The sequence below is a fragment of the Rhinoderma darwinii genome, unplaced genomic scaffold, assembly GCF_050947455.1.
Source record: "Rhinoderma darwinii isolate aRhiDar2 unplaced genomic scaffold, aRhiDar2.hap1 Scaffold_1875, whole genome shotgun sequence".
Taxonomy (NCBI): Eukaryota; Metazoa; Chordata; class Amphibia; order Anura; family Rhinodermatidae; genus Rhinoderma; species Rhinoderma darwinii.
In genome coordinates, this window is record NW_027462248.1 from 13,194 (window position 1) to 32,149 (window position 18,956).

At 47.7% G+C, this 18,956-nt stretch overlaps 13 non-coding genes across 13 annotated transcripts; all 13 read left to right on the forward strand.

Annotated features, from left to right (window-relative positions):
- The first annotated feature begins 258 nt into the window (after positions 1-258).
- Positions 259-449, forward strand: LOC142700499 (U2 spliceosomal RNA). Its single transcript, XR_012866618.1, has one exon. It is a non-coding gene; the product is annotated as a U2 spliceosomal RNA (small nuclear RNA).
- Positions 450-1,737: 1,288 nt separating this feature from the next.
- Positions 1,738-1,928, forward strand: LOC142700500 (U2 spliceosomal RNA). Its single transcript, XR_012866619.1, has one exon. It is a non-coding gene; the product is annotated as a U2 spliceosomal RNA (small nuclear RNA).
- Positions 1,929-3,216: 1,288 nt separating this feature from the next.
- Positions 3,217-3,407, forward strand: LOC142700501 (U2 spliceosomal RNA). The gene has a single exon (XR_012866620.1). It is a non-coding gene; the product is annotated as a U2 spliceosomal RNA (small nuclear RNA).
- Positions 3,408-4,699: 1,292 nt separating this feature from the next.
- On the forward strand, positions 4,700-4,890 carry LOC142700502 (U2 spliceosomal RNA). Its single transcript, XR_012866621.1, has one exon. It is a non-coding gene; the product is annotated as a U2 spliceosomal RNA (small nuclear RNA).
- Positions 4,891-6,166: 1,276 nt separating this feature from the next.
- Positions 6,167-6,357, forward strand: LOC142700503 (U2 spliceosomal RNA). The gene has a single exon (XR_012866622.1). It is a non-coding gene; the product is annotated as a U2 spliceosomal RNA (small nuclear RNA).
- Positions 6,358-7,649: 1,292 nt separating this feature from the next.
- LOC142700504 (U2 spliceosomal RNA) lies at positions 7,650-7,840 on the forward strand. Its single transcript, XR_012866623.1, has one exon. It is a non-coding gene; the product is annotated as a U2 spliceosomal RNA (small nuclear RNA).
- A 1,284-nt stretch (positions 7,841-9,124) lies between these two features.
- On the forward strand, positions 9,125-9,315 carry LOC142700505 (U2 spliceosomal RNA). The gene has a single exon (XR_012866624.1). It is a non-coding gene; the product is annotated as a U2 spliceosomal RNA (small nuclear RNA).
- Positions 9,316-10,607: 1,292 nt separating this feature from the next.
- Positions 10,608-10,798, forward strand: LOC142700507 (U2 spliceosomal RNA). Its single transcript, XR_012866626.1, has one exon. It is a non-coding gene; the product is annotated as a U2 spliceosomal RNA (small nuclear RNA).
- Positions 10,799-12,074: 1,276 nt separating this feature from the next.
- On the forward strand, positions 12,075-12,265 carry LOC142700508 (U2 spliceosomal RNA). Its single transcript, XR_012866627.1, has one exon. It is a non-coding gene; the product is annotated as a U2 spliceosomal RNA (small nuclear RNA).
- A 1,284-nt stretch (positions 12,266-13,549) lies between these two features.
- Positions 13,550-13,740, forward strand: LOC142700510 (U2 spliceosomal RNA). The gene has a single exon (XR_012866628.1). It is a non-coding gene; the product is annotated as a U2 spliceosomal RNA (small nuclear RNA).
- Positions 13,741-15,028: 1,288 nt separating this feature from the next.
- On the forward strand, positions 15,029-15,219 carry LOC142700511 (U2 spliceosomal RNA). Its single transcript, XR_012866629.1, has one exon. It is a non-coding gene; the product is annotated as a U2 spliceosomal RNA (small nuclear RNA).
- A 1,288-nt stretch (positions 15,220-16,507) lies between these two features.
- Positions 16,508-16,698, forward strand: LOC142700512 (U2 spliceosomal RNA). The gene has a single exon (XR_012866630.1). It is a non-coding gene; the product is annotated as a U2 spliceosomal RNA (small nuclear RNA).
- Positions 16,699-17,978: 1,280 nt separating this feature from the next.
- Positions 17,979-18,169, forward strand: LOC142700513 (U2 spliceosomal RNA). Its single transcript, XR_012866631.1, has one exon. It is a non-coding gene; the product is annotated as a U2 spliceosomal RNA (small nuclear RNA).
- Positions 18,170-18,956: the final 787 nt, after the last annotated feature.

Sequence of the window (18,956 nt, forward strand, 5' to 3'; positions counted from 1 at the left end):
TGCATGGCAGCAGGGCATTTGGGCGTTGCCAGGAAGGCGTTTTTATGTAGATTCCTCCTCTTTCAGCACTGCATTGTGGTGCAAGCAAAAGAAGCAAATCCTGTCTGGCTTCCTCTCCGGCCTTTATTCACCTCCCGTGTAGCTGTGAGTGTGTGAGCCTGCAGGGCCCCATGGAATTGCCTAGAAGTAGGCTGAATCGCTGCAAGGGCTGAACAGCAGTATCGGGCAGGCTCGGGCAACGCGCGGCCCGTTCGGGTTATCGCTTCTCGGCCTTTTGGCTAAGATCAAGTGTAGTATCTGTTCTTATCAGTTTAATATCTGATACGTCCCCTATCTGGGGACCATATATTAAATGGATTTTTAGAACAGGGAGATGGAAATAGAGCTTGCTCTGTCCACTCCACGCATTGACCTGGTATTGCAGTATTTCCAGGACCGGTGCACCCTTTCCTTATGTGTTGACTAAAAGCAGATTCCAAAAGTGTTTTTTGTCTTTGCTATTGTTTCTGTCTTTCTGAAGGGATCTCCCCTTTTAATCCCATTATTTCAACACCTGTTGGACAATGCATGAGTGATAATGAGCTCATTGATTAAATGCAATTAATGAATAGATTGCCACCTCTTGTTGTGTGTCGTCTGTGTTTCTGTGTTTCCGGCATTTCACATTGGAACACCTCATTCACCTTCCTTGTCTTCTCTCCGCCCTCCCTTTTAGGTAAGTTAAAGAGCTGCACCTGAGCCAGCCACTGATTGATTGATTGATTGATTGATTGATTGATTGATTGATTGATTGATTGATGCAGCACAACAGTCAAATAGTGGAGTGGAGTAGGGGAACAGCAAACAGCCAATAAAGCAGCCCGCCCGCTCGCCTGCCCGCCACAATGGACCTACCTGTGTACACTAGATGGATGTGATGGAATGTACTGTCGTCCCTACATTTCAAGAAGAAGTAAGAATTGCAGTTGCAACAAAGCCTTGCTTGCCTACAAAGAGAGCAGCAATTTGGATTTGTTACTATGTTACCTAGAAGAATAACAAACTGTGCAAGGATGGAGGTTGTAGGAGCAAGGAGAAGTTGTCTGTAAAGTTGGTGGATGCCTATTTTCCATTTTGCAGTCCCTTGTCTCCCTCTTGTGGCCTCCTGGAGGCAACTAGCTGTGCAAAAAAAAGACAGCCTGGCGGCCGGCTGTTGCAGTGTTGCCCTCTCAGGCAACACTGAGTGACTGACTGAGCCTCACCGTCTTATATAAAGTTCAGACGGAACTTTGCACGTGTCATAGTGGAGCCCTCAGGATTCCAGAGCCAGCTTTCTGACATCATAATGGGGCCTCAGAGATAAAAGCCTGGGCCCAGGCAGTGTTGGTCAGTGCTGCTCAGCAGGCAGCACTGGACTGGACTGGATTACAGCTGATACAAGGTGTGAAGGAACAAGGGGTGGCTGTGGGCATGCACTTGCTGCCGCTGCCAGTGTTTATCTGCATGGCAGCAGGGCATTTGGGCGTTGCCAGGAAGGCGTTTTTATGTAGATTCCTCCTCTTTCAGCACTGCATTGTGGTGCAAGCAAAAGAAGCAAATCCTGTCTGGCTTCCTCTCCGGCCTTTATTCACCTCCCGTGTAGCTGTGAGTGTGTGAGCCTGCAGGGCCCCATGGAATTGCCTAGAAGTAGGCTGAATCGCTGCAAGGGCTGAACAGCAGTATCGGGCAGGCTCGGGCAACGCGCGGCCCGTTCGGGTTATCGCTTCTCGGCCTTTTGGCTAAGATCAAGTGTAGTATCTGTTCTTATCAGTTTAATATCTGATACGTCCCCTATCTGGGGACCATATATTAAATGGATTTTTAGAACAGGGAGATGGAAATAGAGCTTGCTCTGTCCACTCCACGCATTGACCTGGTATTGCAGTATTTCCAGGACCGGTGCACCCTTTCCTTATGTGTTGACTAAAAGCAGATTCCAAAAGTGTTTTTTGTCTTTGCTATTGTTTCTGTCTTTCTGAAGGGATCTCCCCTTTTAATCCCATTATTTCAACACCTGTTGGACAATGCATGAGTGATAATGAGCTCATTGATTAAATGCAATTAATGAATAGATTGCCACCTCTTGTTGTGTGTCGTCTGTGTTTCTGTGTTTCCGGCATTTCACATTGGAACACCTCATTCACCTTCCTTGTCTTCTCTCCGCCCTCCCTTTTAGGTAAGTTAAAGAGCTGCACCTGAGCCAGCCACTGATTGATTGATTGATTGATTGATTGATTGATTGATTGATTGATTGATTGATGCAGCACAACAGTCAAATAGTGGAGTGGAGTAGGGGAACAGCAAACAGCCAATAAAGCAGCCCGCCCGCTCGCCTGCCCGCCACAATGGACCTACCTGTGTACACTAGATGGATGTGATGGAATGTACTGTCGTCCCTACATTTCAAGAAGAAGTAAGAATTGCAGTTGCAACAAAGCCTTGCTTGCCTACAAAGAGAGCAGCAATTTGGATTTGTTACTATGTTACCTAGAAGAATAACAAACTGTGCAAGGATGGAGGTTGTAGGAGCAAGGAGAAGTTGTCTGTAAAGTTGGTGGATGCCTATTTTCCATTTTGCAGTCCCTTGTCTCCCTCTTGTGGCCTCCTGGAGGCAACTAGCTGTGCAAAAAAAAGACAGCCTGGCGGCCGGCTGTTGCAGTGTTGCCCTCTCAGGCAACACTGAGTGACTGACTGAGCCTCACCGTCTTATATAAAGTTCAGACGGAACTTTGCACGTGTCATAGTGGAGCCCTCAGGATTCCAGAGCCAGCTTTCTGACATCATAATGGGGCCTCAGAGATAAAAGCCTGGGCCCAGGCAGTGTTGGTCAGTGCTGCTCAGCAGGCAGCACTGGACTGGACTGGATTACAGCTGATACAAGGTGTGAAGGAACAAGGGGTGGCTGTGGGCATGCACTTGCTGCCGCTGCCAGTGTTTATCTGCATGGCAGCAGGGCATTTGGGCGTTGCCAGGAAGGCGTTTTTATGTAGATTCCTCCTCTTTCAGCACTGCATTGTGGTGCAAGCAAAAGAAGCAAATCCTGTCTGGCTTCCTCTCCGGCCTTTATTCACCTCCCGTGTAGCTGTGAGTGTGTGAGCCTGCAGGGCCCCATGGAATTGCCTAGAAGTAGGCTGAATCGCTGCAAGGGCTGAACAGCAGTATCGGGCAGGCTCGGGCAACGCGCGGCCCGTTCGGGTTATCGCTTCTCGGCCTTTTGGCTAAGATCAAGTGTAGTATCTGTTCTTATCAGTTTAATATCTGATACGTCCCCTATCTGGGGACCATATATTAAATGGATTTTTAGAACAGGGAGATGGAAATAGAGCTTGCTCTGTCCACTCCACGCATTGACCTGGTATTGCAGTATTTCCAGGACCGGTGCACCCTTTCCTTATGTGTTGACTAAAAGCAGATTCCAAAAGTGTTTTTTGTCTTTGCTATTGTTTCTGTCTTTCTGAAGGGATCTCCCCTTTTAATCCCATTATTTCAACACCTGTTGGACAATGCATGAGTGATAATGAGCTCATTGATTAAATGCAATTAATGAATAGATTGCCACCTCTTGTTGTGTGTCGTCTGTGTTTCTGTGTTTCCGGTATTTCACATTGGAACACCTCATTCACCTTCCTTGTCTTCTCTCCGCCCTCCCTTTTAGGTAAGTTAAAGAGCTGCACCTGAGCCAGCCACTGATTGATTGATTGATTGATTGATTGATTGATTGATTGATTGATTGATTGATTGATGCAGCACAACAGTCAAATAGTGGAGTGGAGTAGGGGAACAGCAAACAGCCAATAAAGCAGCCCGCCCGCTCGCCTGCCCGCCACAATGGACCTACCTGTGTACACTAGATGGATGTGATGGAATGTACTGTCGTCCCTACATTTCAAGAAGAAGTAAGAATTGCAGTTGCAACAAAGCCTTGCTTGCCTACAAAGAGAGCAGCAATTTGGATTTGTTACTATGTTACCTAGAAGAATAACAAACTGTGCAAGGATGGAGGTTGTAGGAGCAAGGAGAAGTTGTCTGTAAAGTTGGTGGATGCCTATTTTCCATTTTGCAGTCCCTTGTCTCCCTCTTGTGGCCTCCTGGAGGCAACTAGCTGTGCAAAAAAAAGACAGCCTGGCGGCCGGCTGTTGCAGTGTTGCCCTCTCAGGCAACACTGAGTGACTGACTGAGCCTCACCGTCTTATATAAAGTTCAGACGGAACTTTGCACGTGTCATAGTGGAGCCCTCAGGATTCCAGAGCCAGCTTTCTGACATCATAATGGGGCCTCAGAGATAAAAGCCTGGGCCCAGGCAGTGTTGGTCAGTGCTGCTCAGCAGGCAGCACTGGACTGGACTGGATTACAGCTGATACAAGGTGTGAAGGAACAAGGGGTGGCTGTGGGCATGCACTTGCTGCCGCTGCCAGTGTTTATCTGCATGGCAGCAGGGCATTTGGGCGTTGCCAGGAAGGCGTTTTTATGTAGATTCCTCCTCTTTCAGCACTGCATTGTGGTGCAAGCAAAAGAAGCAAATCCTGTCTGGCTTCCTCTCCGGCCTTTATTCACCTCCCGTGTAGCTGTGAGTGTGTGAGCCTGCAGGGCCCCATGGAATTGCCTAGAAGTAGGCTGAATCGCTGCAAGGGCTGAACAGCAGTATCGGGCAGGCTCGGGCAACGCGCGGCCCGTTCGGGTTATCGCTTCTCGGCCTTTTGGCTAAGATCAAGTGTAGTATCTGTTCTTATCAGTTTAATATCTGATACGTCCCCTATCTGGGGACCATATATTAAATGGATTTTTAGAACAGGGAGATGGAAATAGAGCTTGCTCTGTCCACTCCACGCATTGACCTGGTATTGCAGTATTTCCAGGACCGGTGCACCCTTTCCTTATGTGTTGACTAAAAGCAGATTCCAAAAGTGTTTTTTGTCTTTGCTATTGTTTCTGTCTTTCTGAAGGGATCTCCCCTTTTAATCCCATTATTTCAACACCTGTTGGACAATGCATGAGTGATAATGAGCTCATTGATTAAATGCAATTAATGAATAGATTGCCACCTCTTGTTGTGTGTCGTCTGTGTTTCTGTGTTTCCGGCATTTCACATTGGAACACCTCATTCACCTTCCTTGTCTTCTCTCCGCCCTCCCTTTTAGGTAAGTTAAAGAGCTGCACCTGAGCCAGCCACTGATTGATTGATTGATTGATTGATTGATTGATTGATTGATGCAGCACAACAGTCAAATAGTGGAGTGGAGTAGGGGAACAGCAAACAGCCAATAAAGCAGCCCGCCCGCTCGCCTGCCCGCCACAATGGACCTACCTGTGTACACTAGATGGATGTGATGGAATGTACTGTCGTCCCTACATTTCAAGAAGAAGTAAGAATTGCAGTTGCAACAAAGCCTTGCTTGCCTACAAAGAGAGCAGCAATTTGGATTTGTTACTATGTTACCTAGAAGAATAACAAACTGTGCAAGGATGGAGGTTGTAGGAGCAAGGAGAAGTTGTCTGTAAAGTTGGTGGATGCCTATTTTCCATTTTGCAGTCCCTTGTCTCCCTCTTGTGGCCTCCTGGAGGCAACTAGCTGTGCAAAAAAAAGACAGCCTGGCGGCCGGCTGTTGCAGTGTTGCCCTCTCAGGCAACACTGAGTGACTGACTGAGCCTCACCGTCTTATATAAAGTTCAGATGGAACTTTGCACGTGTCATAGTGGAGCCCTCAGGATTCCAGAGCCAGCTTTCTGACATCATAATGGGGCCTCAGAGATAAAAGCCTGGGCCCAGGCAGTGTTGGTCAGTGCTGCTCAGCAGGCAGCACTGGACTGGACTGGATTACAGCTGATACAAGGTGTGAAGGAACAAGGGGTGGCTGTGGGCATGCACTTGCTGCCGCTGCCAGTGTTTATCTGCATGGCAGCAGGGCATTTGGGCGTTGCCAGGAAGGCGTTTTTATGTAGATTCCTCCTCTTTCAGCACTGCATTGTGGTGCAAGCAAAAGAAGCAAATCCTGTCTGGCTTCCTCTCCGGCCTTTATTCACCTCCCGTGTAGCTGTGAGTGTGTGAGCCTGCAGGGCCCCATGGAATTGCCTAGAAGTAGGCTGAATCGCTGCAAGGGCTGAACAGCAGTATCGGGCAGGCTCGGGCAACGCGCGGCCCGTTCGGGTTATCGCTTCTCGGCCTTTTGGCTAAGATCAAGTGTAGTATCTGTTCTTATCAGTTTAATATCTGATACGTCCCCTATCTGGGGACCATATATTAAATGGATTTTTAGAACAGGGAGATGGAAATAGAGCTTGCTCTGTCCACTCCACGCATTGACCTGGTATTGCAGTATTTCCAGGACCGGTGCACCCTTTCCTTATGTGTTGACTAAAAGCAGATTCCAAAAGTGTTTTTTGTCTTTGCTATTGTTTCTGTCTTTCTGAAGGGATCTCCCCTTTTAATCCCATTATTTCAACACCTGTTGGACAATGCATGAGTGATAATGAGCTCATTGATTAAATGCAATTAATGAATAGATTGCCACCTCTTGTTGTGTGTCGTCTGTGTTTCTGTGTTTCCGGCATTTCACATTGGAACACCTCATTCACCTTCCTTGTCTTCTCTCCGCCCTCCCTTTTAGGTAAGTTAAAGAGCTGCACCTGAGCCAGCCACTGATTGATTGATTGATTGATTGATTGATTGATTGATTGATTGATTGATTGATTGATGCAGCACAACAGTCAAATAGTGGAGTGGAGTAGGGGAACAGCAAACAGCCAATAAAGCAGCCCGCCCGCTCGCCTGCCCGCCACAATGGACCTACCTGTGTACACTAGATGGATGTGATGGAATGTACTGTCGTCCCTACATTTCAAGAAGAAGTAAGAATTGCAGTTGCAACAAAGCCTTGCTTGCCTACAAAGAGAGCAGCAATTTGGATTTGTTACTATGTTACCTAGAAGAATAACAAACTGTGCAAGGATGGAGGTTGTAGGAGCAAGGAGAAGTTGTCTGTAAAGTTGGTGGATGCCTATTTTCCATTTTGCAGTCCCTTGTCTCCCTCTTGTGGCCTCCTGGAGGCAACTAGCTGTGCAAAAAAAAGACAGCCTGGCGGCCGGCTGTTGCAGTGTTGCCCTCTCAGGCAACACTGAGTGACTGACTGAGCCTCACCGTCTTATATAAAGTTCAGACGGAACTTTGCACGTGTCATAGTGGAGCCCTCAGGATTCCAGAGCCAGCTTTCTGACATCATAATGGGGCCTCAGAGATAAAAGCCTGGGCCCAGGCAGTGTTGGTCAGTGCTGCTCAGCAGGCAGCACTGGACTGGACTGGATTACAGCTGATACAAGGTGTGAAGGAACAAGGGGTGGCTGTGGGCATGCACTTGCTGCCGCTGCCAGTGTTTATCTGCATGGCAGCAGGGCATTTGGGCGTTGCCAGGAAGGTGTTTTTATGTAGATTCCTCCTCTTTCAGCACTGCATTGTGGTGCAAGCAAAAGAAGCAAATCCTGTCTGGCTTCCTCTCCGGCCTTTATTCACCTCCCGTGTAGCTGTGAGTGTGTGAGCCTGCAGGGCCCCATGGAATTGCCTAGAAGTAGGCTGAATCGCTGCAAGGGCTGAACAGCAGTATCGGGCAGGCTCGGGCAACGCGCGGCCCGTTCGGGTTATCGCTTCTCGGCCTTTTGGCTAAGATCAAGTGTAGTATCTGTTCTTATCAGTTTAATATCTGATACGTCCCCTATCTGGGGACCATATATTAAATGGATTTTTAGAACAGGGAGATGGAAATAGAGCTTGCTCTGTCCACTCCACGCATTGACCTGGTATTGCAGTATTTCCAGGACCGGTGCACCCTTTCCTTATGTGTTGACTAAAAGCAGATTCCAAAAGTGTTTTTTGTCTTTGCTATTGTTTCTGTCTTTCTGAAGGGATCTCCCCTTTTAATCCCATTATTTCAACACCTGTTGGACAATGCATGAGTGATAATGAGCTCATTGATTAAATGCAATTAATGAATAGATTGCCACCTCTTGTTGTGTGTCGTCTGTGTTTCTGTGTTTCCGGCATTTCACATTGGAACACCTCATTCACCTTCCTTGTCTTCTCTCCGCCCTCCCTTTTAGGTAAGTTAAAGAGCTGCACCTGAGCCAGCCACTGATTGATTGATTGATTGATTGATTGATTGATTGATTGATTGATTGATGCAGCACAACAGTCAAATAGTGGAGTGGAGTAGGGGAACAGCAAACAGCCAATAAAGCAGCCCGCCCGCTCGCCTGCCCGCCACAATGGACCTACCTGTGTACACTAGATGGATGTGATGGAATGTACTGTCGTCCCTACATTTCAAGAAGAAGTAAGAATTGCAGTTGCAACAAAGCCTTGCTTGCCTACAAAGAGAGCAGCAATTTGGATTTGTTACTATGTTACCTAGAAGAATAACAAACTGTGCAAGGATGGAGGTTGTAGGAGCAAGGAGAAGTTGTCTGTAAAGTTGGTGGATGCCTATTTTCCATTTTGCAGTCCCTTGTCTCCCTCTTGTGGCCTCCTGGAGGCAACTAGCTGTGCAAAAAAAAGACAGCCTGGCGGCCGGCTGTTGCAGTGTTGCCCTCTCAGGCAACACTGAGTGACTGACTGAGCCTCACCGTCTTATATAAAGTTCAGACGGAACTTTGCACGTGTCATAGTGGAGCCCTCAGGATTCCAGAGCCAGCTTTCTGACATCATAATGGGGCCTCAGAGATAAAAGCCTGGGCCCAGGCAGTGTTGGTCAGTGCTGCTCAGCAGGCAGCACTGGACTGGACTGGATTACAGCTGATACAAGGTGTGAAGGAACAAGGGGTGGCTGTGGGCATGCACTTGCTGCCGCTGCCAGTGTTTATCTGCATGGCAGCAGGGCATTTGGGCGTTGCCAGGAAGGTGTTTTTATGTAGATTCCTCCTCTTTCAGCACTGCATTGTGGTGCAAGCAAAAGAAGCAAATCCTGTCTGGCTTCCTCTCCGGCCTTTATTCACCTCCCGTGTAGCTGTGAGTGTGTGAGCCTGCAGGGCCCCATGGAATTGCCTAGAAGTAGGCTGAATCGCTGCAAGGGCTGAACAGCAGTATCGGGCAGGCTCGGGCAACGCGCGGCCCGTTCGGGTTATCGCTTCTCGGCCTTTTGGCTAAGATCAAGTGTAGTATCTGTTCTTATCAGTTTAATATCTGATACGTCCCCTATCTGGGGACCATATATTAAATGGATTTTTAGAACAGGGAGATGGAAATAGAGCTTGCTCTGTCCACTCCACGCATTGACCTGGTATTGCAGTATTTCCAGGACCGGTGCACCCTTTCCTTATGTGTTGACTAAAAGCAGATTCCAAAAGTGTTTTTTGTCTTTGCTATTGTTTCTGTCTTTCTGAAGGGATCTCCCCTTTTAATCCCATTATTTCAACACCTGTTGGACAATGCATGAGTGATAATGAGCTCATTGATTAAATGCAATTAATGAATAGATTGCCACCTCTTGTTGTGTGTCGTCTGTGTTTCTGTGTTTCCGGCATTTCACATTGGAACACCTCATTCACCTTCCTTGTCTTCTCTCCGCCCTCCCTTTTAGGTAAGTTAAAGAGCTGCACCTGAGCCAGCCACTGATTGATTGATTGATTGATTGATTGATTGATTGATTGATTGATTGATTGATTGATGCAGCACAACAGTCAAATAGTGGAGTGGAGTAGGGGAACAGCAAACAGCCAATAAAGCAGCCCGCCCGCTCGCCTGCCCGCCACAATGGACCTACCTGTGTACACTAGATGGATGTGATGGAATGTACTGTCGTCCCTACATTTCAAGAAGAAGTAAGAATTGCAGTTGCAACAAAGCCTTGCTTGCCTACAAAGAGAGCAGCAATTTGGATTTGTTACTATGTTACCTAGAAGAATAACAAACTGTGCAAGGATGGAGGTTGTAGGAGCAAGGAGAAGTTGTCTGTAAAGTTGGTGGATGCCTATTTTCCATTTTGCAGTCCCTTGTCTCCCTCTTGTGGCCTCCTGGAGGCAACTAGCTGTGCAAAAAAAAGACAGCCTGGCGGCCGGCTGTTGCAGTGTTGCCCTCTCAGGCAACACTGAGTGACTGACTGAGCCTCACCGTCTTATATAAAGTTCAGACGGAACTTTGCACGTGTCATAGTGGAGCCCTCAGGATTCCAGAGCCAGCTTTCTGACATCATAATGGGGCCTCAGAGATAAAAGCCTGGGCCCAGGCAGTGTTGGTCAGTGCTGCTCAGCAGGCAGCACTGGACTGGACTGGATTACAGCTGATACAAGGTGTGAAGGAACAAGGGGTGGCTGTGGGCATGCACTTGCTGCCGCTGCCAGTGTTTATCTGCATGGCAGCAGGGCATTTGGGCGTTGCCAGGAAGGCGTTTTTATGTAGATTCCTCCTCTTTCAGCACTGCATTGTGGTGCAAGCAAAAGAAGCAAATCCTGTCTGGCTTCCTCTCCGGCCTTTATTCACCTCCCGTGTAGCTGTGAGTGTGTGAGCCTGCAGGGCCCCATGGAATTGCCTAGAAGTAGGCTGAATCGCTGCAAGGGCTGAACAGCAGTATCGGGCAGGCTCGGGCAACGCGCGGCCCGTTCGGGTTATCGCTTCTCGGCCTTTTGGCTAAGATCAAGTGTAGTATCTGTTCTTATCAGTTTAATATCTGATACGTCCCCTATCTGGGGACCATATATTAAATGGATTTTTAGAACAGGGAGATGGAAATAGAGCTTGCTCTGTCCACTCCACGCATTGACCTGGTATTGCAGTATTTCCAGGACCGGTGCACCCTTTCCTTATGTGTTGACTAAAAGCAGATTCCAAAAGTGTTTTTTGTCTTTGCTATTGTTTCTGTCTTTCTGAAGGGATCTCCCCTTTTAATCCCATTATTTCAACACCTGTTGGACAATGCATGAGTGATAATGAGCTCATTGATTAAATGCAATTAATGAATAGATTGCCACCTCTTGTTGTGTGTCGTCTGTGTTTCTGTGTTTCCGGCATTTCACATTGGAACACCTCATTCACCTTCCTTGTCTTCTCTCCGCCCTCCCTTTTAGGTAAGTTAAAGAGCTGCACCTGAGCCAGCCACTGATTGATTGATTGATTGATTGATTGATTGATTGATTGATGCAGCACAACAGTCAAATAGTGGAGTGGAGTAGGGGAACAGCAAACAGCCAATAAAGCAGCCCGCCCGCTCGCCTGCCCGCCACAATGGACCTACCTGTGTACACTAGATGGATGTGATGGAATGTACTGTCGTCCCTACATTTCAAGAAGAAGTAAGAATTGCAGTTGCAACAAAGCCTTGCTTGCCTACAAAGAGAGCAGCAATTTGGATTTGTTACTATGTTACCTAGAAGAATAACAAACTGTGCAAGGATGGAGGTTGTAGGAGCAAGGAGAAGTTGTCTGTAAAGTTGGTGGATGCCTATTTTCCATTTTGCAGTCCCTTGTCTCCCTCTTGTGGCCTCCTGGAGGCAACTAGCTGTGCAAAAAAAAGACAGCCTGGCGGCCGACTGTTGCAGTGTTGCCCTCTCAGGCAACACTGAGTGACTGACTGAGCCTCACCGTCTTATATAAAGTTCAGACGGAACTTTGCACGTGTCATAGTGGAGCCCTCAGGATTCCAGAGCCAGCTTTCTGACATCATAATGGGGCCTCAGAGATAAAAGCCTGGGCCCAGGCAGTGTTGGTCAGTGCTGCTCAGCAGGCAGCACTGGACTGGACTGGATTACAGCTGATACAAGGTGTGAAGGAACAAGGGGTGGCTGTGGGCATGCACTTGCTGCCGCTGCCAGTGTTTATCTGCATGGCAGCAGGGCATTTGGGCGTTGCCAGGAAGGCGTTTTTATGTAGATTCCTCCTCTTTCAGCACTGCATTGTGGTGCAAGCAAAAGAAGCAAATCCTGTCTGGCTTCCTCTCCGGCCTTTATTCACCTCCCGTGTAGCTGTGAGTGTGTGAGCCTGCAGGGCCCCATGGAATTGCCTAGAAGTAGGCTGAATCGCTGCAAGGGCTGAACAGCAGTATCGGGCAGGCTCGGGCAACGCGCGGCCCGTTCGGGTTATCGCTTCTCGGCCTTTTGGCTAAGATCAAGTGTAGTATCTGTTCTTATCAGTTTAATATCTGATACGTCCCCTATCTGGGGACCATATATTAAATGGATTTTTAGAACAGGGAGATGGAAATAGAGCTTGCTCTGTCCACTCCACGCATTGACCTGGTATTGCAGTATTTCCAGGACCGGTGCACCCTTTCCTTATGTGTTGACTAAAAGCAGATTCCAAAAGTGTTTTTTGTCTTTGCTATTGTTTCTGTCTTTCTGAAGGGATCTCCCCTTTTAATCCCATTATTTCAACACCTGTTGGACAATGCATGAGTGATAATGAGCTCATTGATTAAATGCAATTAATGAATAGATTGCCACCTCTTGTTGTGTGTCGTCTGTGTTTCTGTGTTTCCGGCATTTCACATTGGAACACCTCATTCACCTTCCTTGTCTTCTCTCCGCCCTCCCTTTTAGGTAAGTTAAAGAGCTGCACCTGAGCCAGCCACTGATTGATTGATTGATTGATTGATTGATTGATTGATTGATTGATTGATGCAGCACAACAGTCAAATAGTGGAGTGGAGTAGGGGAACAGCAAACAGCCAATAAAGCAGCCCGCCCGCTCGCCTGCCCGCCACAATGGACCTACCTGTGTACACTAGATGGATGTGATGGAATGTACTGTCGTCCCTACATTTCAAGAAGAAGTAAGAATTGCAGTTGCAACAAAGCCTTGCTTGCCTACAAAGAGAGCAGCAATTTGGATTTGTTACTATGTTACCTAGAAGAATAACAAACTGTGCAAGGATGGAGGTTGTAGGAGCAAGGAGAAGTTGTCTGTAAAGTTGGTGGATGCCTATTTTCCATTTTGCAGTCCCTTGTCTCCCTCTTGTGGCCTCCTGGAGGCAACTAGCTGTGCAAAAAAAAGACAGCCTGGTGGCCGGCTGTTGCAGTGTTGCCCTCTCAGGCAACACTGAGTGACTGACTGAGCCTCACCGTCTTATATAAAGTTCAGACGGAACTTTGCACGTGTCATAGTGGAGCCCTCAGGATTCCAGAGCCAGCTTTCTGACATCATAATGGGGCCTCAGAGATAAAAGCCTGGGCCCAGGCAGTGTTGGTCAGTGCTGCTCAGCAGGCAGCACTGGACTGGACTGGATTACAGCTGATACAAGGTGTGAAGGAACAAGGGGTGGCTGTGGGCATGCACTTGCTGCCGCTGCCAGTGTTTATCTGCATGGCAGCAGGGCATTTGGGCGTTGCCAGGAAGGCGTTTTTATGTAGATTCCTCCTCTTTCAGCACTGCATTGTGGTGCAAGCAAAAGAAGCAAATCCTGTCTGGCTTCCTCTCCGGCCTTTATTCACCTCCCGTGTAGCTGTGAGTGTGTGAGCCTGCAGGGCCCCATGGAATTGCCTAGAAGTAGGCTGAATCGCTGCAAGGGCTGAACAGCAGTATCGGGCAGGCTCGGGCAACGCGCGGCCCGTTCGGGTTATCGCTTCTCGGCCTTTTGGCTAAGATCAAGTGTAGTATCTGTTCTTATCAGTTTAATATCTGATACGTCCCCTATCTGGGGACCATATATTAAATGGATTTTTAGAACAGGGAGATGGAAATAGAGCTTGCTCTGTCCACTCCACGCATTGACCTGGTATTGCAGTATTTCCAGGACCGGTGCACCCTTTCCTTATGTGTTGACTAAAAGCAGATTCCAAAAGTGTTTTTTGTCTTTGCTATTGTTTCTGTCTTTCTGAAGGGATCTCCCCTTTTAATCCCATTATTTCAACACCTGTTGGACAATGCATGAGTGATAATGAGATCATTGATTAAATGCAATTAATGAATAGATTGCCACCTCTTGTTGTGTGTCGTCTGTGTTTCTGTGTTTCCGGCATTTCACATTGGAACACCTCATTCACCTTCCTTGTCTTCTCTCCGCCCTCCCTTTTAGGTAAGTTAAAGAGCTGCACCTGAGCCAGCCACTGATTGATTGATTGATTGATTGATTGATTGATTGATTGATTGATTGATTGATGCAGCACAACAGTCAAATAGTGGAGTGGAGTAGGGGAACAGCAAACAGCCAATAAAGCAGCCCGCCCGCTCGCCTGCCCGCCACAATGGACCTACCTGTGTACACTAGATGGATGTGATGGAATGTGCTGTCGTCCCTACATTTCAAGAAGAAGTAAGAATTGCAGTTGCAACAAAGCCTTGCTTGCCTACAAAGAGAGCAGCAATTTGGATTTGTTACTATGTTACCTAGAAGAATAACAAACTGTGCAAGGATGGAGGTTGTAGGAGCAAGGAGAAGTTGTCTGTAAAGTTGGTGGATGCCTATTTTCCATTTTGCAGTCCCTTGTCTCCCTCTTGTGGCCTCCTGGAGGCAACTAGCTGTGCAAAAAAAAGACAGCCTGGCGGCCGGCTGTTGCAGTGTTGCCCTCTCAGGCAACACTGAGTGACTGACTGAGCCTCACCGTCTTATATAAAGTTCAGACGGAACTTTGCACGTGTCATAGTGGAGCCCTCAGGATTCCAGAGCCAGCTTTCTGACATCATAATGGGGCCTCAGAGATAAAAGCCTGGGCCCAGGCAGTGTTGGTCAGTGCTGCTCAGCAGGCAGCACTGGACTGGACTGGATTACAGCTGATACAAGGTGTGAAGGAACAAGGGGTGGCTGTGGGCATGCACTTGCTGCCGCTGCCAGTGTTTATCTGCATGGCAGCAGGGCATTTGGGCGTTGCCAGGAAGGCGTTTTTATGTAGATTCCTCCTCTTTCAGCACTGCATTGTGGTGCAAGCAAAAGAAGCAAATCCTGTCTGGCTTCCTCTCCGGCCTTTATTCACCTCCCGTGTAGCTGTGAGTGTGTGAGCCTGCAGGGCCCCATGGAATTGCCTAGAAGTAGGCTGAATCGCTGCAAGGGCTGAACAGCAGTATCGGGCAGGCTCGGGCAACGCGCGGCCCGTTCGGGTTATCGCTTCTCGGCCTTTTGGCTAAGATCAAGTGTAGTATCTGTTCTTATCAGTTTAATATCTGATACGTCCCCTATCTGGGGACCATATATTAAATGGATTTTTAGAACAGGGAGATGGAAATAGAGCTTGCTCTGTCCACTCCACGCATTGACCTGGTATTGCAGTATTTCCAGGACCGGTGCACCCTTTCCTTATGTGTTGACTAAAAGCAGATTCCAAAAGTGTTTTTTGTCTTTGCTATTGTTTCTGTCTTTCTGAAGGGATCTCCCCTTTTAATCCCATTATTTCAACACCTGTTGGACAATGCATGAGTGATAATGAGCTCATTGATTAAATGCAATTAATGAATAGATTGCCACCTCTTGTTGTGTGTCGTCTGTGTTTCTGTGTTTCCGGCATTTCACATTGGAACACCTCATTCACCTTCCTTGTCTTCTCTCCGCCCTCCCTTTTAGGTAAGTTAAAGAGCTGCACCTGAGCCAGCCACTGATTGATTGATTGATTGATTGATTGATTGATTGATTGATTGATTGATTGATGCAGCACAACAGTCAAATAGTGGAGTGGAGTAGGGGAACAGCAAACAGCCAATAAAGCAGCCCGCCCGCTCGCCTGCCCGCCACAATGGACCTACCTGTGTACAGTAGATGGATGTGATGGAATGTACTGTCGTCCCTACATTTCAAGAAGAAGTAAGAATTGCAGTTGCAACAAAGCCTTGCTTGCCTACAAAGAGAGCAGCAATTTGGATTTGTTACTATGTTACCTAGAAGTATAACAAACTGTGCAAGGATGGAGGTTGTAGGAGCAAGGAGAAGTTGTCTGTAAAGTTGGTGGATGCCTATTTTCCATTTTGCAGTCCCTTGTCTCCCTCTTGTGGCCTCCTGGAGGCAACTAGCTGTGCAAAAAAAAGACAGCCTGGCGGCCGGCTGTTGCAGTGTTGCCCTCTCAGGCAACACTGAGTGACTGACTGAGCCTCACCGTCTTATATAAAGTTCAGACGGAACTTTGCACGTGTCATAGTGGAGCCCTCAGGATTCCAGAGCCAGCTTTCTGACATCATAATGGGGCCTCAGAGATAAAAGCCTGGGCCCAGGCAGTGTTGGTCAGTGCTGCTCAGCAGGCAGCACTGGACTGGACTGGATTACAGCTGATACAAGGTGTGAAGGAACAAGGGGTGGCTGTGGGCATGCACTTGCTGCCGCTGCCAGTGTTTATCTGCATGGCAGCAGGGCATTTGGGCGTTGCCAGGAAGGCGTTTTTATGTAGATTCCTCCTCTTTCAGCACTGCATTGTGGTGCAAGCAAAAGAAGCAAATCCTGTCTGGCTTCCTCTCCGGCCTTTATTCACCTCCCGTGTAGCTGTGAGTGTGTGAGCCTGCAGGGCCCCATGGAATTGCCTAGAAGTAGGCTGAATCGCTGCAAGGGCTGAACAGCAGTATCGGGCAGGCTCGGGCAACGCGCGGCCCGTTCGGGTTATCGCTTCTCGGCCTTTTGGCTAAGATCAAGTGTAGTATCTGTTCTTATCAGTTTAATATCTGATACGTCCCCTATCTGGGGACCATATATTAAATGGATTTTTAGAACAGGGAGATGGAAATAGAGCTTGCTCTGTCCACTCCACGCATTGACCTGGTATTGCAGTATTTCCAGGACCGGTGCACCCTTTCCTTATGTGTTGACTAAAAGCAGATTCCAAAAGTGTTTTTTGTCTTTGCTATTGTTTCTGTCTTTCTGAAGGGATCTCCCCTTTTAATCCCATTATTTCAACACCTGTTGGACAATGCATGAGTGATAATGAGCTCATTGATTAAATGCAATTAATGAATAGATTGCCACCTCTTGTTGTGTGTCGTCTGTGTTTCTGTGTTTCCGGCATTTCACATTGGAACACCTCATTCACCTTCCTTGTCTTCTCTCCGCCCTCCCTTTTAGGTAAGTTAAAGAGCTGCACCTGAGCCAGCCACTGATTGATTGATTGATTGATTGATTGATTGATTGATTGATTGATGCAGCACAACAGTCAAATAGTGGAGTGGAGTAGGGGAACAGCAAACAGCCAATAAAGCAGCCCGCCCGCTCGCCTGCCCGCCACAATGGACCTACCTGTGTACAGTAGATGGATGTGATGGAATGTACTGTCGTCCCTACATTTCAAGAAGAAGTAAGAATTGCAGTTGCAACAAAGCCTTGCTTGCCTACAAAGAGAGCAGCAATTTGGATTTGTTACTATGTTACCTAGAAGTATAACAAACTGTGCAAGGATGGAGGTTGTAGGAGCAAGGAGAAGTTGTCTGTAAAGTTGGTGGATGCCTATTTTCCATTTTGCAGTCCCTTGTCTCCCTCTTGTGGCCTCCTGGAGGCAACTAGCTGTGCAAAAAAAAGACAGCCTGGCGGCCGGCTGTTGCAGTGTTGCCCTCTCAGGCAACACTGAGTGACTGACTGAGCCTCACCGTCTTATATAAAGTTCAGACGGAACTTTGCACGTGTCATAGTGGAGCCCTCAGGATTCCAGAGCCAGCTTTCTGACATCATAATGGGGCCTCAGAGATAAAAGCCTGGGCCCAGGCAGTGTTGGTCAGTGCTGCTCAGCAGGCAGCACTGGACTGGACTGGATTACAGCTGATACAAGGTGTGAAGGAACAAGGGGTGGCTGTGGGCATGCACTTGCTGCCGCTGCCAGTGTTTATCTGCATGGCAGCAGGGCATTTGGGCGTTGCCAGGAAGGCGTTTTTATGTAGATTCCTCCTCTTTCAGCACTGCATTGTGGTGCAAGCAAAAGAAGCAAATCCTGTCTGGCTTCCTCTCCGGCCTTTATTCACCTCCCGTGTAGCTGTGAGTGTGTGAGCCTGCAGGGCCCCATGGAATTGCCTAGAAGTAGGCTGAATCGCTGCAAGGGCTGAACAGCAGTATCGGGCAGGCTCGGGCAACGCGCGGCCCGTTCGGGTTATCGCTTCTCGGCCTTTTGGCTAAGATCAAGTGTAGTATCTGTTCTTATCAGTTTAATATCTGATACGTCCCCTATCTGGGGACCATATATTAAATGGATTTTTAGAACAGGGAGATGGAAATAGAGCTTGCTCTGTCCACTCCACGCATTGACCTGGTATTGCAGTATTTCCAGGACCGGTGCACCCTTTCCTTATGTGTTGACTAAAAGCAGATTCCAAAAGTGTTTTTTGTCTTTGCTATTGTTTCTGTCTTTCTGAAGGGATCTCCCCTTTTAATCCCATTATTTCAACACCTGTTGGACAATGCATGAGTGATAATGAGCTCATTGATTAAATGCAATTAATGAATAGATTGCCACCTCTTGTTGTGTGTCGTCTGTGTTTCTGTGTTTCCGGCATTTCACATTGGAACACCTCATTCACCTTCCTTGTCTTCTCTCCGCCCTCCCTTTTAGGTAAGTTAAAGAGCTGCACCTGAGCCAGCCACTGATTGATTGATTGATTGATTGATTGATTGATTGATTGATTGATTGATTGATTGATTGATTGATGCAGCACAACAGTCAAATAGTGGAGTGGAGTAGGGGAACAGCAAACAGCCAATAAAGCAGCCCGCCCGCTCGCCTGCCCGCCACAATGGACCTACCTGTGTACACTAGATGGATGTGATGGAATGTACTGTCGTCCCTACATTTCAAGAAGAAGTAAGAATTGCAGTTGCAACAAAGCCTTGCTTGCCTACAAAGAGAGCAGCAATTTGGATTTGTTACTATGTTACCTAGAAGAATAACAAACTGTGCAAGGATGGAGGTTGTAGGAGCAAGGAGAAGTTGTCTGTAAAGTTGGTGGATGCCTATTTTCCATTTTGCAGTCCCTTGTCTCCCTCTTGTGGCCTCCTGGAGGCAACTAGCTGTGCAAAAAAAAGACAGCCTGGCGGCCGGCTGTTGCAGTGTTGCCCTCTCAGGCAACACTGAGT